The sequence below is a fragment of the Camelina sativa genome, chromosome 2 (assembly GCF_000633955.1).
Source record: "Camelina sativa cultivar DH55 chromosome 2, Cs, whole genome shotgun sequence".
Lineage (NCBI taxonomy): Eukaryota > Viridiplantae > Streptophyta > Magnoliopsida > Brassicales > Brassicaceae > Camelina > Camelina sativa.
In genome coordinates this window covers 23,023,288-23,034,779 of record NC_025686.1, presented here as the reverse complement: position 1 = coordinate 23,034,779, position 11,492 = coordinate 23,023,288, and the positions used below count along the sequence as shown (strand labels likewise).

The 11,492-nt window shown below is 38.8% G+C and overlaps 1 pseudogene; it reads right to left on the bottom strand.

Moving 5' to 3' along the window:
• Nucleotides 6,980-8,267, bottom strand: LOC104756042 (annotated as a pseudogene).

The following is an 11,492-nucleotide window of genomic DNA, read 5'->3' as shown; positions in this document are numbered from 1 at the left end:
GATGACCGTGGATCACTTCGTTCTTTGCTCACTCCACTCCGATCACACTCTGTTGCTTCTAGATCTGCTTCTTTCATAACTTCCTTACCGCGATTAGCTGTGGTACGGCTCAAAGCTTCGAACATTTCTGCGATATGATTCTTCATCTTTTGACTCTGCTCCATCAGTTGTTTCTTCATCTGTTCGCTTTGATCCGCCACTAGATTCTCCAGTCGCGTCATCCTTGACTCCAATGGATCTACCATCGCACCTCCTTGATTTCGTGTTTCCCCCACCTGAGATCTAGTTTCTACACCCATTCCGAGAATCGATTGAGCTCTGATACCTTTAATACAATTAAACCACACAACAATGAAACGATCAACACTTAACGATCAACACTTAAATTTCCATTAACGTAACCACTCGATGTTCATAAAAACATGGAGGATCACCTTGCCGGCTCTCGAGACGAGAGAAACCCGACGAACCAGAGTATCAATTTGAGGATTTGAGTTTACAAGATTATTCGATAAAAAGAAAAGAGCTAACAATTGCCCATATAAGAAAAGAATCTCCAACGGCCTTCTGCGTCCAGCCAACCACGTGTCACGAGCTTGAACCACATAACTTCACACGTGAGAGTCGCACGTGTGGGCTCTGCAAAATATCTTCAAATATCTTCTTCGGTAACATCCATCCATTCATCCAGAGAGCATATAATGCATCTTCCTGCAACACAGACAAAACGAACAGGTCAAAATTGAGTTTCAACTTCTCTCACACATCAGCTATTCTAGTTATGTTAACTTAAAAGGAGGAAAAGCCGGCAGATTCAAACCAAACACATCAGTAGTAGAAGAGGCGTACAAACTCTTCATAAAAGCAGTGAAAGAGATTCTTGATTTGAGTATGTCACACGTCGAAGTTCCAAAGTTTTCAAGGAAGGGAGACAAACCATTCCAGGAACATCAACAAGAAGCAACTCGCCTCCAAGTTTCAAACTCACGAGAGATTTGCAGGTATACAACTCGCTGGGCAATGATGCAGCATTGGAATTTTTAAATATATATACACTTATCTCACGCACAAAGCGAGAAACTGCAGTTCCAACCCATGATCTCAAATCATCAGGTCGAAGTAATACAAACACAAAACTGATGCTCAGTGTAATGACATATTCTTGTCAATAGAATCCTGATATCTTGGGCATGAGTCCTCTAAACTATTGCTACTAATAATGTCATAGTAATCATTGTACTCGAGTTTAGGCAACCACATAAAAAGAAACTTCCTTGTCACGAAGATGCAAAGGAAGAGTTTGTTTTCCCTTGTCACTGTTCTTGAAATCCCTGCAGAAGGCCTTAGTGGACTTGGCACTAAGGTCTCGTTGATTGAAGAGAAGGATTTAGAGAGTCACACACTAGAACGAGTTTTGTTGTTTTGTTTGAATTTAAATTCTTTAGCTTTCACTTTCTTCTTTGTAGTGTGCAACCAACTTGAATTTGCTTATGCAGTTTCTCGGATGCTGCTAAATTGTTGAATCTTAGAGATGATCAAACAAAATCTGAGTATTAAAAATAATGCCAAATGTAGTCTAATATATGGATCTAATGATCAAAATTTTGAGCAAGTTATATATGACATAACCAGACTAATAGAATAAATTTGACCAAAATGATTAAGGCATAAGTTTTGTTAGAAAACATTTAACATTCAAACACAAACCTAATTGTTTCTTGGACAACAAAACAGATACGAAACCCATAATACATAAGACGAGTCTTGGATCATTTTCAAGTTTCAATCTGGGGAACATAACATCATCATCTGTGCACGATTGATGTAGATTTCAAGCAACGAGCATGTTTGAAGATAAAACTCAAGAACTCTCTATCTTCTTGTTCCCTACTGTCGTACCCTTCAAACTTGAAAGTCTCAAGACTATTCAAGAAACCCTGATTATTTCTCGAGCAAAGCGGTCCATACTCCCCATCACTTTTATCTTTCTGAAATTAAAAAAAAAATGAAGAAGAATTAAAATCACAGCAATATACCATATTGAGCTTTACCGCAAAATAGTTGACAGAGAAACACTTACATTATCGACCTCGAGATCGAGGACTCGCAGGTTCGGAGAATTTATGAGCAAGTTGACAAGTAACATTGACCAATTTTCGCTGCATATATATAGCTTCAAAGTTTCAAGCTGACTGAAGACAATACCATCCGGATACACATTCTGCAGTAGAAAGAACAGCACAATAACAAGAGAAAATCACATTCCATGTTCCTAAGTGAAATAATGAGACTGAAAAGTTGTATATTACCTCTGTTCCCCTGTTGAATGTTATGCTTAATGATAGACTTTTGACATTAGTGATTGATTTGAGAAGCCTTTCAGTATCTTTCTCAACATCTTCCATTAGAATGATATATGCCTCTTCCAGCTCTGGCATATGCTCAATAAAATAGGGGCTTGGACTTCTTTCATCACAAAATTCGAAAGACTTCAAAGAAGGGGTAACGATCACATACCCATCAGAAGAACAATCTTGAATTATATATAAAGTTAAACGCTGCAAGGATGGGACAATGATAACCAACTTTCTCAGATTGTCATAGTCTTCTCGGTCAATAGTCAGATCTTCAAGAGCAGGGCAACATGACAGAAGCAGTTGAAGAGAATCTTCGTTTGAGTATGTAACAATATCAAGTATCAAAGTTTTCAAGGAAGGGAGACAAACCCTTGGAGGAACATCCACAAGAATGTTCTTGCCGCAAAGTTTCAGTGTCACGAGTGAGTTGCAGGAATACAAACACCTGGGCAATAATAAATTGTCATAGCCTTTTCGGTCCATCCTCAGATCTTCAAGAACAGGGCAATAGGATAGAAGCAGTGGAAGAGAATCTTCGTTTGAGTATGTCACACGTCGAAGTTTCAAAGTTTTCAAGGAAGGGAGACAAACCGTTGGAGGAATATCCACAAGAATCTGAAGGCCTTCAAGTTTCAAAGTCACGAGCAATTTGCAGGTATACAAACTACTGGGAAATGATACATCAGGATGCGTTTTGGAATAAAATAAATCGATACTTAGGGGGGTGTATTGAACTGAGAATTTTAGGAGATTTGCTGGGATTTTAATATTTCAGAATTTTAGGAGATTTGAGTGTAATTTTAGGAGATTTGGTTATTAATTTTGGATTTTAAGGATTTGGTGAGATTTGGGTTTTGAGATTTGTTGAGATTTGATTATTGAATTTTAGGTGATTTTGATATTTAAAAAGGAAAAAAAAGAGAGCAAAATGTCGTTAATTAAAAAAAAGAGCAAAATGTCTTCCTCCTCCTACTTCTTCTCCACTCTAATGTCTCTCTTTATCTCCGTTGTTATATAGATGGTGGGTCCGATTGTGGAAGACCAAATGGCGAACAGAAAGAACAAAATGAAAATGAAGAGACAAGTAGAAGAAGAAGAAGAAGGAGAGGTGGAGGAGACAAAGAACAGACATGCCCTTCAAATCTTAAAAAAATGAGTCTTCATATTGCAGCGACAGAAAAAATCAAATGAAACAGAGCTCTGAAATTTCAACGTCTTAAAAAAAAATCAATGGTAAGAATAAAGACAATCTAATATAAAGCACACTGGTACTGCATCATGATCCCATATTCATAGCATCTGTCCACATGTTTTCCGCTATAGTTGCTCTCCAGTTATTAGCAAGGACTCTTTGTTGGTCTTGAGTACCATGAAGCTGTTCTTCTTCATGGTTCTCATCATCAACTCTTTCATCAACGGCAGTTCCCTCCGCATTAGCCACATCTTCAAACAAGTCTGAACGACATTCTCTACGAAGATAATTATGTAAAACAACAGAAGCAAGTACTAACTCTACTTGCGTCTTATATGGAAAGGGTGGTGCATATTTGAAGATGAGAAACCTTGACTTGAAGATGCCAAAAATCCTCTCTATTACGTTTCGTAAGCTAGAGTGTCGATGGTTAAACAACTCATTTGCATTTGCAGGATCTTTTCCTTGTCCCCTAAAGTCTTGCATAGATAATGTCACACGATGAAACATGCACAAATACAATACAAATACAAATTATGTATGCTCATGAAGAACAAATGAAATAAAACATAGTAAAATCTACTAATCTATTGGCAAGTTCATGAGCCTCAAAATTGTTGCTAATCACTCTTGTTAAACATAATGATGACTACAAGCTTTAAAACCCCAAAGAGGTATTATAATCCACATGAACCAAAAAAAAAAACAAGAACAACGACAAACGTTTTACACTTACAAGAGCCATGACTTGTGCTGCGTCTTCTCTCTTCCAGTATTCCTCTCTATTACCTACATAAACACAATAAGCAATGACTAATCAGAGCTTTTCAAGAAAGCATAGAGCTTTTCAATTCAGACAAAAGGAACAAAGCAGAGAGCTCTCACCAATCTCCAAGAACATTGTTGGCTTGTTAGTTATTGGTCCATAATGAGTTGCTTCCAATGTAATCTACATCCACACAAAAGCAATTTGCATTCTAATCACCTCAAAACAAACTTCAATTTAAATCATTAGCAAATTCATAAGGTTGCAGTAGAGTCTTCAATACCGCGGCAAAGCATCGAGACGGGACGAGAACATCATCGGTGGCTCCTTTTAATCCCCAAATGTTTCGAAAGCTCTGTTCTTCTTTCTCTCGCTCCATCATCTTCCCCAACAAACCCATCTTCTTCATCTCCTCCCGCTCTTTTCCCAAACCTCTCCGTCATCACTCTTACTCCTCCTTGAAAATGACCGATACCCATCTCTCCGATAACCCCAATTCGTCTTCTTCCCCGATTCAACCCCCCACCAAACCCGAATCGCTTCGTTCCCTCGAGTTTCAATTAGGTTCTTCATTCACCGTCGATCCAATCATCCCACCGCCGAATCAGATCATCATCGTCGTCAGTGGTCCTAGCGGAGTAGGCAAAGACGCAGTGATCACACCTTTGATGAGCGGAGTATCCAAGAAAGAGTTTTTTCTTTTTTTGTGTTGTCCAGCAAATCAGTTTAGGATCAAAGAGAGAAGAGAGAAGAGTGAAGAAGAGAGAAGAGTGAGAAAGAGAGTTGCTCTTGCAGTATGTCGAACTCTTTTTAAAAAAAAAAATTCCAAAGTTTCACCTTCAAAGGTGTGATTTTGGAAGTCATATGTTTTAACTAAAAATGATAGAAAAATCTCCTAGAATCACATTCAGTAGCTTTTTTAAAAATAATTGTGATTTTTTGAATAACACTAGATTTGGAGTGAGAATTATAAATTATTGATTGAATAACAAGAGATTATAGATGATTTTTATAAATTTCGTATCCAATAACATGGGATTTCAAGTGATTTTTAAAAATCACCAATTAAATAACAGGAGATTTAAGAATACTCCAAAATCTCCTAAAATTTCATATTCAATACACCCCCCTTAGCTCACGCAAACAGCGAGAAACTGCAATTCCAACCCAAGATTCTAAATCCTCACGTTGAAGTGATCCATAAAAAGAGTTAAAGACCAGACATTCGATGACAGGAGCTTTGTGTAATGGCAGATTCTTGGCAATGAAATCCCTCAGGCATGCATACTTCGAACGACTAGTAGGAAAGTTGAACTCGAGTTCAGGTAGCCACATCCAAAGAAACTCCCACTGTTTCGACAAAACGCTGGTTGATACAGCAACTTTTGTTGGAAGAAACGTTAATATCTTCACCAGCAAATCATCAGGCAACTCACTGATTTTGGCCATATCGTTATACAAACCCTCACACTCTACAGAACTTGGGGTGGGTTTTTATTCGTCTGACACTAAAAAAAATCACAAGAAGAACACCATAAGACAACAACAACAACAACAACAAAAAGTCCGAAGGTAACCAAACAAACTAGTGACGAAATCAAAAACAAAGCCACAACAACAGAGGAACAGAACCAAAAAAAAATCCCTAGAAATTTCAGGTGATTGACTTAGTGGGAGCGCCCAAAGAAATCTATACCCATTTCAACTCCGAATACACAAGAATGTTTTGAGAGCTATAAGACGAATCTACGAAAGGGTAAGGATCTATAAGACGAATCTACGAAAAGAGGAAGAAGGAAGAACAAGTAGTAGGTTGTTTACCTGATGGGCCTGTTACTGGGCCTATCTTCTTCTTGTGAAACTTTTTCTGAGTGCATTCGTGTATATATATTTAAGGTCCAAATAAATTGTAACCTCTACAACTTTACTCGTAAATTTTTTGTAAACTTATTCTAATCATCCGAACTTTTTGATCATTTCCTACAAATTACATTCCTCTGCCATGCATTATTAACAGCTATCATCCAAATTTTAAAACAAACGAGACGAACCAGAGAATGTGGCAAGTTCATCTTCATTTTAAAGATGTTTTTGACATTTACACAACATAGTAGATCGTAGTGATTATTATAGTGGAATCTGTGTATTAAAATCTGAAGCCCAAATAAATTTAACTAGGGGTTAACATTGAATTAAGAGCTGTTGATAAGATGTCATATGCCTGGGAAATACAGCTTTTCAACTTCTCTATGCTCTCATACTCCGATCTGTTTACATGATGAATGTACTGAATCTATAAATAAAAAATCTCAATCCTAGAAGGATTTGGGTTGGGTCAATCCGTCATTGCCTCATTGGACACCCTAATAAAAGTAAAAGACAACAACAAATTTTTGATAGCTTCTTAAACAAGCATGGGACTTTCGAACCTCTTAGTTTACAAGAATGTTTTAGCAAATAAGGAAACGTAGACCACTTGGTTCTCTTCCACATATAAACCAGACTATAGAGAGACTCATATCTACTTAAAAAAAAAGGCGAACCAGACGATATAAGTTAACTAAATGTTAAGTGGGCACAAAGTTTTGTTCCAAAAAGAGTTACATATTCAAAGAACAAATACACAAACTACAATATGATGACTCTTAGATCATTTTCAAGTTTCTATTGTCGAACATAACTCCCATGATGTGGTTCTGGTCCGCGCAAGATTTTTAAAGATTTCAAGTGACAAGCATGCTTGAAGATAAAACTCAAGAAATCCCTTTCTTCTCGTGTTCCCATGTACCCTGCAAACTCGAAAGTTTCAAGACTCTTCGACAAACATTTAGGAACGGAGCTCTGATTATTGCTCCAGCTAACCGGTTCATAATACCCACCAAAATCTGTCGAAACCTAAGATAAAAAAAAAAAAAGAAAAGCAAAGGGTTAAAAACTACACTAGCTATAGTGTGATTTTAGACTGCAAAAATAGTCGGCGAAGAAACTTACACTATCAACGATGAGACTGAGGACTCGCAGATTAGGAGAAACTTTGAGCAACTGGAAAAGTGACTTTGACCAATCATCGCAGCATCTATATAGCTTCAAATTTTCAAGCCGATTGAACACAATACCATCACGATACACCTTCTGCACACAATAATAGCAAAGGGTTAAAGCTCAAGAAAAGCCGATTTTTGTTTGTTCTAAGTGAAATAATGCATGAGGTAGAAAACATGAAGCTGACATATGGAAGAAACAGATTACCTCTATTGCACAGTTGAATATTACGTGTAATGAAAGGCGTTTGGTAAATGTAATTGATTCGAGAAGCTCTTCAGGATCCTGCACAACCATGATAACTGCCTCTTCTAGCTCTGGCATCTGCTCAATCAAATAGGAGCTACTTACTCTATAATCCTTAACTTGGAGATACTTCAGTGAAGGGGTGCCTATCACATATCTACCAGGAGAACATAGACGGGGTATCTCTAAGGATAAACGCTGCAGGGATGGGAGAATGATAACCAACTTTCTCACATTGTCATGGTCTCTTCGGTAAATAGTCAGATCTTCCAAAACAAGGCAATTGTATAGAAGCAGTCGAATAGAATCGTCATTTGGGTATGTCACACGTCGAAGTTCCAAAGTTTTCAGGAACATCCACAAGAGTCTTCTGGCCGCAAAGTTTCAGTGTCACGAGCGAGTTGCAAGAATACAAACTACTAGGCAATGATACAGCACGTTCCATTCCGAAAGAATGTATAGGGATACATAGCTCACGCACACACCGAGAAACTGCAATTCCAACCAACGATTTCAAATCCTCAGGTTGAATTGCTCCATGATTAGAGCAAAGGCACAGGCTTTCGATGATAGGGGCTTTATGTAATGACAGATTCTTGGTAATAAAATCCCTCAGGCATGCAGACTTTGAAGGAGTAGTAAAGCTGAACTCGAGTTCAGGCATGCATACTTTGAAGGAGTATATTCGAACTCGAGTTCAGGCAGCCACATCCAAAGATACTCCCATTGTTTCGACAAAACACTAGTTGATACAGCAACTTTTGTTGGAAGAAACGTTAATATCTTCACCAGCAATTCATCAAACAAGTCACTGATTCTAGCCATACCTTTCACAAACCCTAAGATACACTGCGACACACTCTACAGAACTGATCCTAAAAACAAAAATCACAAGAAACGACCATAAGACAAAAGAGATTTGTCGGAAGGCAACCAAACAGTGAACAAAGCCACAACAACAGAGGAACAGAACCAAAATAAACCAACCTAGAAATTTCAGGTGATTGACTTAGAGTGGAGGTGCCCGAAGAACTGTAAACTCAATTCAACTCTAAATAGACAGAGTGTTTGTGAGATAGTGATGCAGCGTATCTTAGGTGTTCGACTTCTATTTCCTTTTTCTCGTTGGGCTTTATTTACGTTTATGTTTATCTTGGGCTTTACGTTTTGTTTGCTCTGTTTTCAGTCGGTTTACAACCTAGGGTTTTCTTTGCTTCTTTTGTATAAATCTCCTCTTAGCTTCAAGGAGGAAGACATCTTTTATTGAATATTATTCAGAGCTTTAAGCTTCTTTATTTTCTCTTGATTTTCGGCTATTCTTTGAATCAACGATCTTCAAGTTCTGTCATTTGTTCGGCCATACTACGAATCAACGAACAAATCGACACACCCTTGTTTCGGTCATTCTTGAGAATCAACGACACAAGGTTCTATCTTAGTTACGCTGCGCCAGTTTTGGTATCAGAGCCGAACACGATCTTTATCCAGTGTTAGATTCTTCGAACATGGCTCCTGCTCGCAACTCCAAAAAAACAGAGGGACGTGACGACGAACCTTTCAACGAGTGGGCCGAACTTCAGCAAACACTAGTGGTGATGCAAGAAAGCATTCAAACAACCATCGTCCAGTCCTTCCAAGCCCTAGCAGAGACGGTTTTGCACAACCAATTCCCACATCAAGGTGATGACTATGAAAGTTCAGAGGAAAGTCGTGACAACCCGTTTGCTCGTGACCGCAAACCAAAGCATAGGCATCACAAGGGAGGAGAGCGAGAGCAAGATCGTGAAGATAATCGGTGGGAGTCGGGTTTTAAACTCGATTTACCAGAGTTCCATGGTGGTATTCGTGGAGATGAGCTGTTAGATTGGCTCACCGCTGTGGATGAAGTGATGGAATTCAAACATGTTCCGGAAGAGAGGAAGGTTGCTTTGGTGGCTACAAAATTCTGGGGACGTGCAGCGTTGTGGTGGACGCAGCTGAAGATGACACGATCACGCATGGGCAAGAAAAAAATTGAGTCATGGGAAAAATTGCAAAAGCACCTACGACTATCTTTTCTTCCACAAAACTACGAACGTACGATGTACACTCATCTACAAAATTTACGACAAGGAGCTCGTACTGTCGATGAATATGCAGATGAATTCTACTTGCTAATCACAAGGAACGAGATTTTTGATAGCGAGGTCCAATTGGTCTCTCGTTTCATTGGTGGGTTGAGACCTCAAATTCAGAACTCATTGACTCAGTTTGATCCTACAACTATTGCGGAGGCTTGATACTAAGATTTTTGTGTCTCCTAGTAGGTTCAATTAACCTTATGCGTTGTAATACTTAAGGTGTCAATCCAGTTGGGAAAGTTTACTATCACTCAAAATGCAATCAAGATGTCACAAGTTAAGCCAATTCAAAGAGTGTTTTTATCTACCAGTCCTAGAATGATCAAAATGCGAAACAGAAGTGAGTCACAGAACTAGAAACAAGAATGCATGACAAGAAGCGAAAGTGAATAAAAACGCAAACGATTCTAAGCATGAACAAACAAAACAGTTCCAAGAATGTAATAAAAATCAGAAAGAAAGAAGTACTGAGAATGGGGTAATTGATGTCGGTGGAGTATCCTAGTCTAAGGAGTGTTTAACATACCACAAGCAAAGTATCCCTAAACAATGAACATCACAACTTAGCTAATCCAATCTCTTGGCAAAAGCTACTCAGACTCAACCACTTCCATACCTAGCTCTCGCTAGAGAAACGTGGTCGAGCAGGCATGACAAACAAGTTCATTCACGTCAACAAACATCCTAGACAACTAATCTCTTAGGCTAGGAACGTAAGTCTCTGGCACTAGTTGGTCAGACATTTCATCAAACACCTTTTGGGTGCGGAAATGTCTCGAACCTAGTTCCAATTGATCAGAGAGAAACTAGTAATTCTAACTCTAGTCCAGAAGGGAATCATACAATCAAAGCTTAAACACTCTACATCCTAAGATCCTCCACCTAATCTATCCCATCCTCAAGAACTAACACACTACTCAGATCCGAAAATCATAGTCAAGGATGTAAAAACAGAAATCATTGAAACAAGCATTATTAGGTAGATAAAAATAAGATGAACAACTTTGTAGAAGGAATCAAATGCAAAATCTCAATAATCTCAAAGATATCGGAATACAAGTCTGAGAACGTTTTTTTGGATGCTAGGTTAAAACCTTCTGGGAACGAAAAATGAGATAAAAAGATAAGATGTCTCTGCAAAGACTTAACAAAATGTATATATAGTAGTCCAACATGGAAAGCCCTAAAACTTAAAACGACAAGGTAAAGCGTCGGTTCGGTAACATCCTGAAGCATGTGAAACCAAATGTCCTTCTTCCCGACATGTGCGATCGAGTCCGTGTGCGTTGAATGGAATGCAATGTCATCATAGCTCGGATGGAAGGCTGAGGAGCATGGCTTGGACGGAACGGAGATGGTGACAATGGCCCGGACGAAACGGAGATGGTGACCATGGCTCGGACGAAACAGAGATGATGACCATGGCTCGGACGAGACGGAGATGGTGACAATGGCTCGGATGAAACGGAGATGGTGACCATGGCTCAGACGAGATGGAGATGGTGACAATGGCTCGGACGAAACGAAGATGGTGACCGTGGCTCGGACGAGACGGAGATGGTGACAATGGCTCGGACGAGAATGGCTTCCAACGTCTCCTAAATACCTGAAATACTCCAAAATGCACAATGTATGCAAGGATGATGCAAGAGCTCCCTAGACGTGCAAAGTGTACAGAAAGAACTAGAAAATGATGCAAACCAATGAGTTATCCTAGCTAAATGCATGATAAAAATAGGCTAAGAAGAGACAAAATATAGACATATCAA